This window comes from Zingiber officinale, chromosome 1B, assembly GCF_018446385.1.
Source record: "Zingiber officinale cultivar Zhangliang chromosome 1B, Zo_v1.1, whole genome shotgun sequence".
Taxonomy (NCBI): Eukaryota; Viridiplantae; Streptophyta; class Magnoliopsida; order Zingiberales; family Zingiberaceae; genus Zingiber; species Zingiber officinale.
The window spans coordinates 113,766,476-113,778,882 of record NC_055986.1 but is presented as its reverse complement, the minus strand read 5'-3'; positions in this window follow the sequence as shown (position 1 = coordinate 113,778,882).

The following is a 12,407-nucleotide window of genomic DNA, read 5'->3' as shown; positions in this document are numbered from 1 at the left end:
ATTCATGATTCTAATTCTCTATCTGTAAGACATTATTTTGTTCTCAAGCATCCATGACCACATCATTAAATTATGTCTATGCATGTTTACTAAATGCATCTTTCTTTCTATTATTAATAGGTATCATTATCCACATTAAGCTAAAATTTAGCTACTACCCCACTGTTTTCATACACTTGCACTAACATGATCTCATCTACCAATTCTCTTTAAATGCTCTCCTATGTCGATCTCTCCATTCACTCATTTCAGCATCAACAAAGAGCTAGCTTCATATACATCAACAATCACCCTATTCTTCAGGTAAGATATATAGATAGACTTTTGTTTTTTAAATTTTCTTGCATACCTGTGCTATCCATGTTGTTTTCTTACATGTAGAACTACAATGAACGGAAAGAAAGGTAGCAGTATTCAAATCGACATTTGCTTGTCGCCAAACGCAACACCATAATCAGAAAGCATGAAGAAGTCTACCAAGGATCATAATGGCAAAGCCACGATACCAATGAGGAAATTAATGATGGAAGTGTGGGAGTTTGCAAGAGAAGACACAGACAGGGTGACCTTTTCCCTCAAGGTTAGCTTGGCTTGCCTCCTCGTCTCCCTTCTCATTCTCATCCAAGCACCTTATCAAGTATTTGGCACCAACTTCATATTGGAAAAGGTTGGTATGAAAAAATAAGTGAGAAAGAGGAGTCCAATGAAATCCTACAAGTTGAAGATTGTGATGAGACTTGGGTTGATAATAATTAAGTGCAATCCTACATGGCATGAACCACCATTAAAAGTTTCTAGTCTTTTGACTATTGTTCATTAGTTATAAATAGAGTTTATTTGTTTATTTGTATTGAGATAAATTTTATTTGAACATGAGATATGTTTCTTCTTTTGTGATTATAATTCTTGTATAACTAACATTTTGAATGATATTGATGTGGGAATATTCTTTCTTGATTATGATTCTTTATTATATATTTAAATTGAAATATGATATATTGGTATTAAAAGATAATAATTTAAAAGACAACGGTTTAAAACCGTTATTGTTGTCTATCACCCTAAAAGACAACGGTTAAAAACCGTTGTCGTAACCTCAAAAATGGTTGTAACATGACAGAAAAATGCTCTAAATAACAACGGTTTTAAACCGTTGTCTTTTCATTCAAAGACAACAGTTTAAAACCGTTGCAAAATTGTTGTCTTTTCATTCAAAGACAACGGTTTAAAACCTTTGTCGTAGCCCCCACTTTTAACAACACTGCCAATTACAACGGTTTTAAAGGGCCTACGACAATGGTTTTTAACCGTTGTCTTTTAATGTTTTTGTTGTAGTGACGTCCACACTATCGTGGTATAGAAAATTCACGGTGTTTGAGGTAATTTAAGGTTGACAAGATAATTAATGGGTAAAACCCTCCTCTTATAAATGTTTGACTTTGTATACGTCCACACTATCGTAACATACAAAATTTACAGTGTTTGAGGTGTTGGTGAATTTAAATGATATTGTTTGAGGAATCAATATTATTTTAAATTATAAAGTTTCGATCAAATATTTGATCAAAGACAGACCAACTATTAATTTTATTTGACATAAAGTTAGGTTGACAAAATAATAAAATTAATAGATAAAACCTTCTCTTACAAATGTTTGAATTTGTATACGGTTTTGAGGTGTTGGTCTTGACCAAATATTTTGTGATTCTTTGGATTTCAAATGATTTTCAATTCCCTGGTTGTTATACTAGATAATAGACTTGCTAGTCCCAATTATAATGATTGGAAACAAAACTTGGACACTAAGGTGGACTGTCCTCTCAGAAATGAGAACAATAAATGTGTATTCTATTTCATTAGTTGTTGAAATATGTTTAGTAGTGTTATCTATCGGTACCTAGTGTGTAGATACGGGAGCTACTGATTATGTCTGTAATTCATTGCAGGGGTTCTAGGAAACCCGAAGACTAAATCACCGTCTACATGGGCACTACTACAAAAGTAGCAGCTGTTGCAGTGGGAGATGTTTATAGGAATAAAATATTAATTTTGAGAAATTATCTTTACGTAGCAAGTTTTAAAAAGAACTTGATTTCAGTTTCTAAACTATTCAAGGATGGATATTCTGTCTATTTTGATAACAAAGTTGTTATCAAGAAAAATAGGGAAGTTAATTATCTGTTCTGGTATGTTGGTTGACAATTTATATATTCTAAATTCAATAACTCCCACGATGCAACAAATAAAAATTAATAACACATCTTCTAACTCTAATAAGAGAAAGCAACCTTCGAAAATGAACCAAACATATCTTTGGCATCTAAAGCTAGGTCATATTAACTTGCGTATGATTCAAAGGTTAATAGCCGATGAACTTTTGGATTCATTGGTAGTGGAAAATTTTCCAAACCTGCGAGTCTTGCTTGGAAGGGAAAATGACCAAGAGACTTTTTAAGGACAAGGGGTATAGAGCCAAAGATGTGTTGGAATTGGTTCATTCTGATTTGTACCTATGACTATCCAGGCAAGAGGTGATTTTGAATATTTCATCTCTTTTGTAGATGACTATTTGAGATACGAGTACTTTTACTTGATGCGCCGCAAGTCTAAGTGCTTTGATAAGTTCAAAGAGTACAAGGCTGATGTGAAGAAACGTCATGGTAAAAGTATCAAGACACTATGGTCTGATCGTGGTAGAAAGTACCTCTTAGGATAGTTTAGGAGTTACTTATCAGAGACCGGGATTCAATCCCAACTGTCGGCACCTGGTACACCCTAACAGAATGATGTGGCAGAAAGAAGGAATAAGACTCTTATGGAAATGGTTAGATCAATGATGAGTTATTCAGACCGACGCATATAGTTCCCCCAATTGGAAATGCATCCTCACTGGATCTCTCCTCTAGTTTCTTACCTTCACTTACTATTTGCAGTCGCTTGACTTGCCTTTGACCCACCAGGTCTTCTCACTAGTTGTTAGGTCCGCAGATCCAGTTGGACTTCGGTCGGTTGTCAGGTCTTGCAGACCCAACCAGACTTCCTGCCAGATATCAGGCCTAGCAGACCTATCTGGACATTCCACTAGCTATTGGGTCCCGTGGACCTAGCTAAATTTCAACCTGGTGTCAGGTCCCTTAGATCCATCAACTCCTGCACACTTGGTAAGGAATTAGATTATAAAATACTCTAACTTTAATCCACTTGTCATTCATCAAAACCTTTATCTAGATCTCGATCAAACCGAGATATGTGCATTGGGGATAAAGTTTTATCCCCCAGGGCACTCGGAACACTTCGGGGCGCCCCAACCAAGGCTATAAATATAGCCTTGGTCTAGAAGCTTTCAATCAACTCAAGAATTGTAATTCCAACATTTGTGTGCTTCTTTTAGAGTTTAGATTATTTCTTTTTGCGCTTTCATTGCTGTAAGAGGCTTCTCCGCCTGAAGGATATATTCTAGTGTGTTCCATTCCTTGGATTAACAACCTCCCCGGTTGTAACCAAGTAAACATCTTGTGCCTCTATTTTCTATTTTAATTTACTGCTTTTATATTTTGCAAGTGTTAGTTTAAGAAAAATTGAGAAGGATTTTTTGCTATTATTTTTGCAGGCTATTCAACCCCCCTTCTAGCCGGCTGTCGCGGTCCAACAAGTGGTATCAGAGCCAATGCGCTTCAGGAGAACTAACCGCCGAACGAAGCAACAAAATAATGGCTGGACCAAGCATCTACCCGTCGAAATTCGAAGGGAAATTTGCTAGCTGGAAAAAGTGAATGCATGTATTCTTTAAAACCGATTTTGATTTAATGTTAATTATGGAGTTCGGTTTTACAGCACCGGAAGGTAAGGAGAAATACCACTGGACGAAAAAGGAGTAGGTCGACTACGTGGCAAACGACAAAGCAGAGTACCATCTGCTAAGCGTTCTCCCCCCATAAGACCATCAGTTATTATATTGTCCTCCATATCAAGTATTGGAATCATATTCAATTCAAAAATGAGTTAACTAGTTCCAAAATTATCTACCATTCATCTTCTTTGAAGTCTTGTAGTCGACATTTTACACTTCTAATCAAGGATATGACTTGAACAATATTTTGATCCTCTTGTTGTAGGGAAAGTGATACCTCATTTGTAATTCCCAATATATACTTCATCAAATGTAACGCAAAAATAAATTGATAATTCTACATCTTCTCAATTAAACCTGTGGCAACACCTTTATTCGTAGAATAAGAGATGTCATTATATACATTTCCTAACACTTCTATCACTGAAGACCACAAAGTACATAAACGAAGTAATGTTAAGTAGTGTGATCCTCAACGAGTATCTCCATCCACTAGTGATTTCTCCACTTTTCAATTCAACAATTATCTTATCATGTTGAATTTTTCTAAGTTAATCTCTCCTCTTATAAGATGCTCCAGATATTCACAATCATGGTGACATACCTAAAAAATTCACTCAGTAAAATTGTCATGGGCAATAGCAACAATAACTAATTGGAGCTGGTGAGAGAAACAATGAACATACATTACAAATAGATTTTCTTATAATATCAGATATTTCAACCCATTGAACTCACCATGCATATTTGAAGCCCTATCATATCCTTGCCCTCTCAATCTAGATAATGATAAATCAGAATGCACAAATAAAGTATCAATAACCATTTTCAAAGAATGAGAACTAGTGTTAGGCACATGCACAATTACAAGAAATCGTTTAATCACACATCCTTCTTTATTCACATGATCAAAACAACTCCCATATGTTTTTTCATTGAACTGCCCCGAGCTTTATCAACCATCAAAGAAAAGAATTTATATCCAATATTATTGATTATAGCAAGTGTGATTTTTGAGGCACAAGCACTTGTTAAATCCTTTTGAATTTTTGGGGAAGTCAATTGATTGTTTGCAAGAACATTTTGCTTTATAGCTTTGGAAACCTTTTCATTTCGTTGACTATACTATTCAAGCAACTTAAGAAAATTACCTCTATTTGAAGAACTAGTTGACTCATCCTATCCTCGAAAAGGCAACCCTTGCTTCAATAGAAAGTGTGTCACATCCAATATTGCTATTAAACATGTGCGATAATTAATTTCTATATCGCGACTATGTACTTATAAAATATTTCCCACACTATGTCTTTGATCTTCAAAAGACTCAAATTGTATTCTAGCTTCATTGTGACAATCATTCACAGTCCCCATATGACGATTGAATCTTTCTAATGCCCTTTTCCAATTGTTGTATTCATCTTTTATAAAGGTATTGTCTATATTTTCTTTATTTAACGATTTGAAAAGATAATACCAAAAATAAAATGTAGCATCTTTTGATATGCTATACTCTAACCATGTATATTTTTTATACCAAGTTTCTTGAAATCTTCTTTCTTGATTACCAAAAGTTGTTTCGGATACACATGACCATTTGGTTGACAAGACCCACGGAGCGCATACTCACTTTGAGCTTGATCTCGAATAGTAATATCAAATTATTCAATTGGTTTTCCATAATCTCAGATCACTAACAATATCATCCAAATTTAATTCTACATGGAATTGATTTTCTACTTGTTCAATAACATTCAACTCATTAAAGGAGTTAGAGCCGGAACTACAAGTTCGTTTTAAAAATCTCTCCATATTCTACACAAATAAATAACTAAAAATAAATTATGTAATGGAAAACTACAAATATAATAGAAAAATATATGTTGAACTAAAATTTTAATAAACTACCACTACCAATCTAATGGAAAACTAAACTACAAATATAATTATGTACATTTTACAAAAAAAAACAAATAATAATGGAAAACTATCAATGTAATGAAAAACTAAACTATAAATGTATTATGTACCTTTCCAAAAAATCAAATAATAAAAAAATTTCAAACATAGCAAATCTAAGTTCTAACCTTTGGAGTTATGGTGACCTTATCCAAATGGTGTTGGAGCTTGGAGCCTTAGAGACTTGGCAGGAGAATAGAGACTAGACTCTAGAGTGTTGTCATGCCGCCACCTATCGCCTGGTTGTCCACCGAGACCGTGACTCCACCAACCACCGCACTTAGAGACTTGGTTGGAGGCTTGGCGGCTGGACTCTAGACTCTAGAGCCTTGGAGTCGGAGAGTTGGAGTTGGAGAGGTTAGGGTTTCTGTCGTTCTATTTCTGCAAAGCAGCGAAGGCCAAGGAAAACAAAGAAGCATTGTATTCGTCCGTCTATCTATGTTTAATGTTTTAGTTTTGTTTTTTTATTATTTGATTTATTTGACTTGGGCAGTTGGGCCCTCACTTGCCATGACGTTTAATTAAAACGCTAAAGAAAAGAAAAAAAATGAAAAAAGTCCTTCTCTCCTTCTCCGGCATAGCCGCACCCACACTACATAGGTGCACTACACACAGCAGCACTGACGCACCGCCACACCGCTGCACCGCTAGTGCGCCACACTAGCACACCACCACACTGGCACTGGCTGTTGGTTGTTACTCGGAATATTATATCGGTTCCCCTGTATAAAAATTTTGTACAAGTCCCGAACTTTTCCTAACAACCTATTGTGTTCTTTAGAAATTAAATTTGGAATCGCAAACTAAACTTAACATTATTGATTCCAAATTCTACTTGTCTGTTCTTAGAGATTTAGACTTGGATCGCAAATGATGCTTAACATTATTAATCCAAATCCACCTATATTACAAATTTAATTAAATATTTATTTTAGAGATCGGCTTCCAGATTAAACATGACGAGACACTAGACCTTCTTGGGTATGAGATCATCCACCACTTTCTAGACAAAGTCTTTCAACGAAATTCAATATTTAATCTCCTTACAATAACCCTAGGTTTAATCATTAAGAACAATCGAATCACAAGATCGAAAAATAAAAGAAACAAAAAATTGAATAATAAATCTGAAACCTAGAATCGTTAGCCTCTTGTGTTTGGTATTTCGAAATTCATACAAAAGATGAACTAGTTATGATGCGGAAACAAAACTAGTTATACCTTTTATAGCTTATAGACCTCACGATCTTCTGTCGTATTCCTCTTCTTATCTCGGATGTCGTGTGGGCGACGATCTACCAAGATGAGAATCGACCCAAGCCTTCTTCTTCCTTCCAAGTTTCGGCCACCACCACCAAGCTCCAAGGGATGCTAGGAAACAAAGTCTCCTTTCTCTCCTTCTTCCTCAAGCAAGATCCAGCCACCAAAAGCTCCAAGAGATGTGATGCCGCCGGCCTCCAAGGAAGAAGAGAAGACGATGAGCAAGAGAAGAGGGTCGACCACCACCAAGGAAAAGAGAGGAGAGGAATAATAGATGTGTTCTTAGGTGAGGCACCTCTACCATCTCTTTTATATTCCTTGATCTTGGCAAATAAGAAAAATTTTAAACATAATTAAAACTTCCTTATTTTCCTTGCCAATGACTAAAAAGGAAAATTTAATTAAAAATTTTCTTTTAAACTTTTAATGGCCGACCACCTCATTAATCTCAAAGAAGGAAAGTTTTAAATACAAAATTAAAACTTTCTTATTTGTTTTCGGAAATTTTTAAAATAAAAATTTCTCTTTTAAATTCCCTTCATGGTTGGTTATAAAAGGAAACTTTTATAAATTAAAATCTCTCTTTTAAAACATGTGAATGATTACAATTAAGGAAAGTTTTCTCCAAAAATTAAAATATTCCTTTTAACTACAAATAAGGAAAGATATCAAACCTTTCTCTTAATCATTTGTAGAAACTATAAAAGAAAAGATTTAATTTTAAAACTCTCTTTTAAAATCATGGTGATCCTGTCCGAATCGCTGAACCAAAGGACGCTGGGCACGCGGCGCGCTCCTAGTCGATGGAGTGGATCTCCGGCTGGATGGAGTGGATCTCCGGCTGGTCAAACGAAGCTCCGGCGATCCTGCACCAAAGTCGAGCCGGGAAGGGATTCCCGGTGGCGACCCTCCGACGCTCAAGTCAGGTAAGTGGTGAAAAAAGTGGCTGCCAAGCTGGTATTATGCGTACCTTTGGCGGAGTAATAGGCTCTTTATATAGGACGGAGAAGGAACTAATATGCACGTCCACCGAGGTGCATACGTGTCAGCAACCCATACCCCGGTTCCGAGCATGTTCTTCGATGGGACAACAGGACCCCTCGTTGTCAGACTAGGAGTATGGCGTAGCCATACGACTTGACGGCTGTCAGAAGATGTTCCCGTCTTTTACCCACCGCCTGACCGGAACGTCCGGCCGGGCGGGCGGGCGAAGAACGTCGTCCGGACGGCCTTAATTCCTTGCGCCGGCCGGGAGGCACGTCCTTCCGCTCGGTCATTATGTACTGCTTCATTTGAGCGCCGGAACCCTGGTCCCTACCAGGGTGCCTTTTACTATCAGATTTCCCTTTCTTCCGAGTCTGGTCGGCTCGTCCCTTTCCGGTGAGCCGTGGACCTCACTTGCCTTCCTCTCGAGTCTAGTCGAAGGAGGCAAAGTCCGACTGACTGGACTGCCGATCTGCCTGAGCGATGATCCTCGCATTAGGCCGCTCGGCCAGGCATAAGGATGCTTATCCGTGCGGCGGTATCTGTCCGTTCGGCGATATTTTGTCCATGCCTTGTGTTTTCTTGGAATCCACGCCCGTTGTTCTCCCATGCTACCCATCACGTGCTCTGCGCACGGTAAGGGGAGCTCATTAAATGCGACTAGTAACCGGCTGACACGTGGCGATCGCGCATTTGTCAGCATATGGCGGTTGCGTCACTTCCGATGGGACAGCCGCCGTTTGAAATGAACGGCCAGATGACAACCTCGATATCAACGACCTGGATCGGACGGTGGAGATCGCTCCCGGGCGGCGATATAAAGCCCTTGACTCCATTTCCGCCGCATTTCGTCCTCTTCGTTTCCAGACTCCTGTCGTTCCTCCTTTCGCCGGCGACCTTGTGCTCAGGCTTTCTGACGACCATACGGCTTCTTCCGATCATCTTCCTCGCTTGTAAGACCTCGCTCCCGACGCTTTCTTCTTTCTGTTAATCATTTTTTTCAGTCGGTTTTCCTCCATTGCTTGAACCCTCCTCTTCTATCCCGCATTCTGGCCTTTCGATCATGACCAGTACCTCGCAGTCAACCGGCGGTACTCCGGGTCTTTGGTACTCGAACATGGAAAGCCGGTTCGACGAGGAAGATGCCTTGCGCCTCACTCGAGCATATGACCTACCGATCGACCACCAAATAGTGTTAGCCACGCCGTCCGATCGGCCTCACGATCCGCCGCCCGGCACTGTTGTTTTCTTCCGAGACCAATTTCTGTCCACCCACAAGTTTTTCTTAGAAGTTTGCAATTATTTCCGCATTCCGCTCGGCCAGGTAGTTCCCAACTCTATTAGGTTGCTGAGCGGAGTGATAGTTTTGTTCAAACTGAACGGCGTTCCCTTAACCCCAAATATCTTCCACTACTTCTACTATCCCAAGCAAGCCGAGTGGGGCACTTTTGTTTTCCAGTCTAGGATAGGCTTCGTCCTTTTCGATAATATGCCGAGCTCCAACAAACATTGGAAGGAGCATTTTTTCTATATACGCTTTCCCGACCGACCAACTTTTCGCACCAAGTGGCAGACGGCGATGCCATCGCAACCGGAGCTCGGCAAATTTAAAGGTGACGCGGCCTACCTTCATGCAGCCGAACGGCTAGTTGGCCAGCGCTATCATATTGACAAACTACTCCTCCCGAGAGTAATGCACATATTCGGCTTGTCCTCTACCACAGCCGATCTGCCCTGCAGCATGAGTAAGTTTCCTTATCTTCCCATTTGTTTTGTTCTAACTGATTTATTTTTTGCTCCTGCAGCTGAAGTCATGTGGCGTGCCAAAGCTACCGAGAAGCTCAAACTGAAGGCCGCTCAGATTGAGGCGGTGACGAACAAGGAGGTCGCCGAACGGGGCCTTGCTCCGGCTGATCCGGCAGGCGAAGAAGGTGAGGGGATGCCAACTGTCCCCGAAGCCTCAGACGCCCCAACTCCTCATGATGAGGCCGCGGGCGACATAGAACCTCCTACCGAAACTGAGGTGGAGGGCTGTTTGGCCGATGATGTGCCGCTACGCACTAGGAAACGCCGATGACCGGAATCCGCCCCTGCCGCTACACTTGATGAGTCACAACCCGAGCGGGGCGCGGATGCACAGGTGCAGTCTGGGACGGTTTCCCTCGAGAGTACCCCGACCCCTCAGGGTTCTCCGAGAGCCAGTTCGGAGGTGCCGTCTTCCATCCCTCCAAGAACTTTGCGCCGTATCAGGCGTTTAGGCGAGCTACCCTCCTCGTCTGCTGGTGGGCCGTCTCAGAGCGAGCCGAGCGGCCAGAATTTACTTAAAACTGTTCTGCGCCTTCCTTCGGAGGAGTACATGGCTGCTGCTGATCGGTCAGTGTTTCCTGAGCAGATGATCACCCTGACGAGCCCTCTCGCCCAAGCTTGGTTGGATGCTCGGCGATGAATAGCCGCGCTGTTGGCCGAACTGGAGGATGAACTGAAGAAACAGAAAGCAGCGGGGGAGGCCAGGCAGTCGACGGCCGCTCTGGAGAAGTCCCAAAAACTGCTGGATGCCGAGCGGAAAAGGGTGTCCGATCTGGCGAGCAAGGTCGTTCGGCTTGAAACAATGATTAAACAACGAGACAAGGAGATCAAGACGGCGACCACTCGGAAGCAACAAGCCATCAATGATATGGACCGCATGAAGGTGGAGATCCGGGGGCTGGAGCAACGCATCAAAGACTTGGACGCCCTGCTGACCACCGAGAAGGATAGCCGCTCGGCTGATCTCCAGAGATTTGATGGGGACTTGAAGGAGCTTCAAGCTGCCAGTGATGCCGCCCACTCCGCGCTCAAGGAATACCAAGAGGGGGAGTCGGCCCGCTTGGATGAAGTGAGGAAGGCGTTCCTCCGTTCGGAAAACTTCGGAGAGAAGTTTACCGAGAAGATATCCCTCACTTTCGAGGAGGCGATCAAGGCGGCGGTGGGCTATCTGAAGACCAAAGGCCACCTGTCTGCCGAGCTGACCATCCCCCCCGAGGATCTAGCGAGCGTGATGGACACTATCCCCGACGCTCTTTTTGATTTTGATGTGTGAGGAGCGTTTCTGTAAACTTTTTTGAATTTCCGCCGTTCGGCCCCGCTTATCTCTGTAATGACTTTTTTGGCTTGCATATTAGATAATCTTCTGTTCCTTTCACTTTCTATTTTGGCAAGAAATTTTTCCCTCGTCCCAACTTTAAGTGTTTTTTTTAAAACTCTTCCGCTCGGCACCACGCTATGCCAGATAAGCGAATTGTCTTTAATGTCTTTCATCATGCGACTAAGCAGCCGCTCGGCGCACGGACGACGCTTGTTCACTTGCTCGCATTTTTAATTCCGATTAACCATCTTTTGCTTCGCGCCTCGCCTCAAAGGGGTTTTGCTGGATTTTCGCAAGGCCTTCCGCTCGGACGTTTATAGACGCCGGCTTGTCTCTCGATCTTTAACGTCGGAGCTCGACGACGCGGATATTTATAGCCGGTCGGCGCGGCTCTCGATCTTTAACGATGGGGCTCGTCGTCCTTTCGCTCGGACGTTTATAGAGCGTCGTCTCGATCTTTAACGCTCGGAGCTCGACGCGGATATTTATAGCCGGGGCGGCTCTCGATCTTTAACGACGGGCTCGTCGGCCTTCGCGGACGTTTATAGACGCGTCTCTCGATCTTTACGTCGGAGCTCAGATATTTATAGCCGGTCGGCGGCTCTCGATCTTTAACGGCGGGGCTCGTCGGCCTTCGCTCGGACGTTTGGAGTCGCTCTCGATCTTTAACGTCGGCTCGGAGCTCGGCGGCGCGGATATTTATAGCGGTCGGGCGGCTCTCGATCTTTAACGCGGGGCTCGCCTTCGCTCGGACGTTTATAGACGCGCTCGTCTCGATCTTTAACGTCGGAGCTCGGAGCGCGGATATTTATAGCGGCCGGCTCTCGATCTTTAACGGGGCTCGTCGGCCTTTCGCTCGGACGTTTATAGACGCCGATCTCTCGATCATCCGCCCGGGGATATTTATAGTCGGTCGGCGCGGCTCTCGATCTTTAACGACGGGGCTCATCGGCCTTTCGCTCGGACGTTTATAGACGCCGGCTCGTCTCTCGATCTTTAACGTCGGAGCTCGACGGCGCGGATATTTATAGCCAGTCGGCGCGGCTCTCGATCTTTAACGACGGGGCTCGTCGGCCTTTCAAGGCTAACTCCTTACCAGGCCGAGCGGCCTTGGCCTTCGTGTCATATCCCGTGCTCGAACAATATTTATGCCCGGCCGAACAGCACGGGCTATTTGCTTACAAAGTCTTTAAATATATAAACCTCCCGGCCGATCGGCTCGGGGGCCTTCAC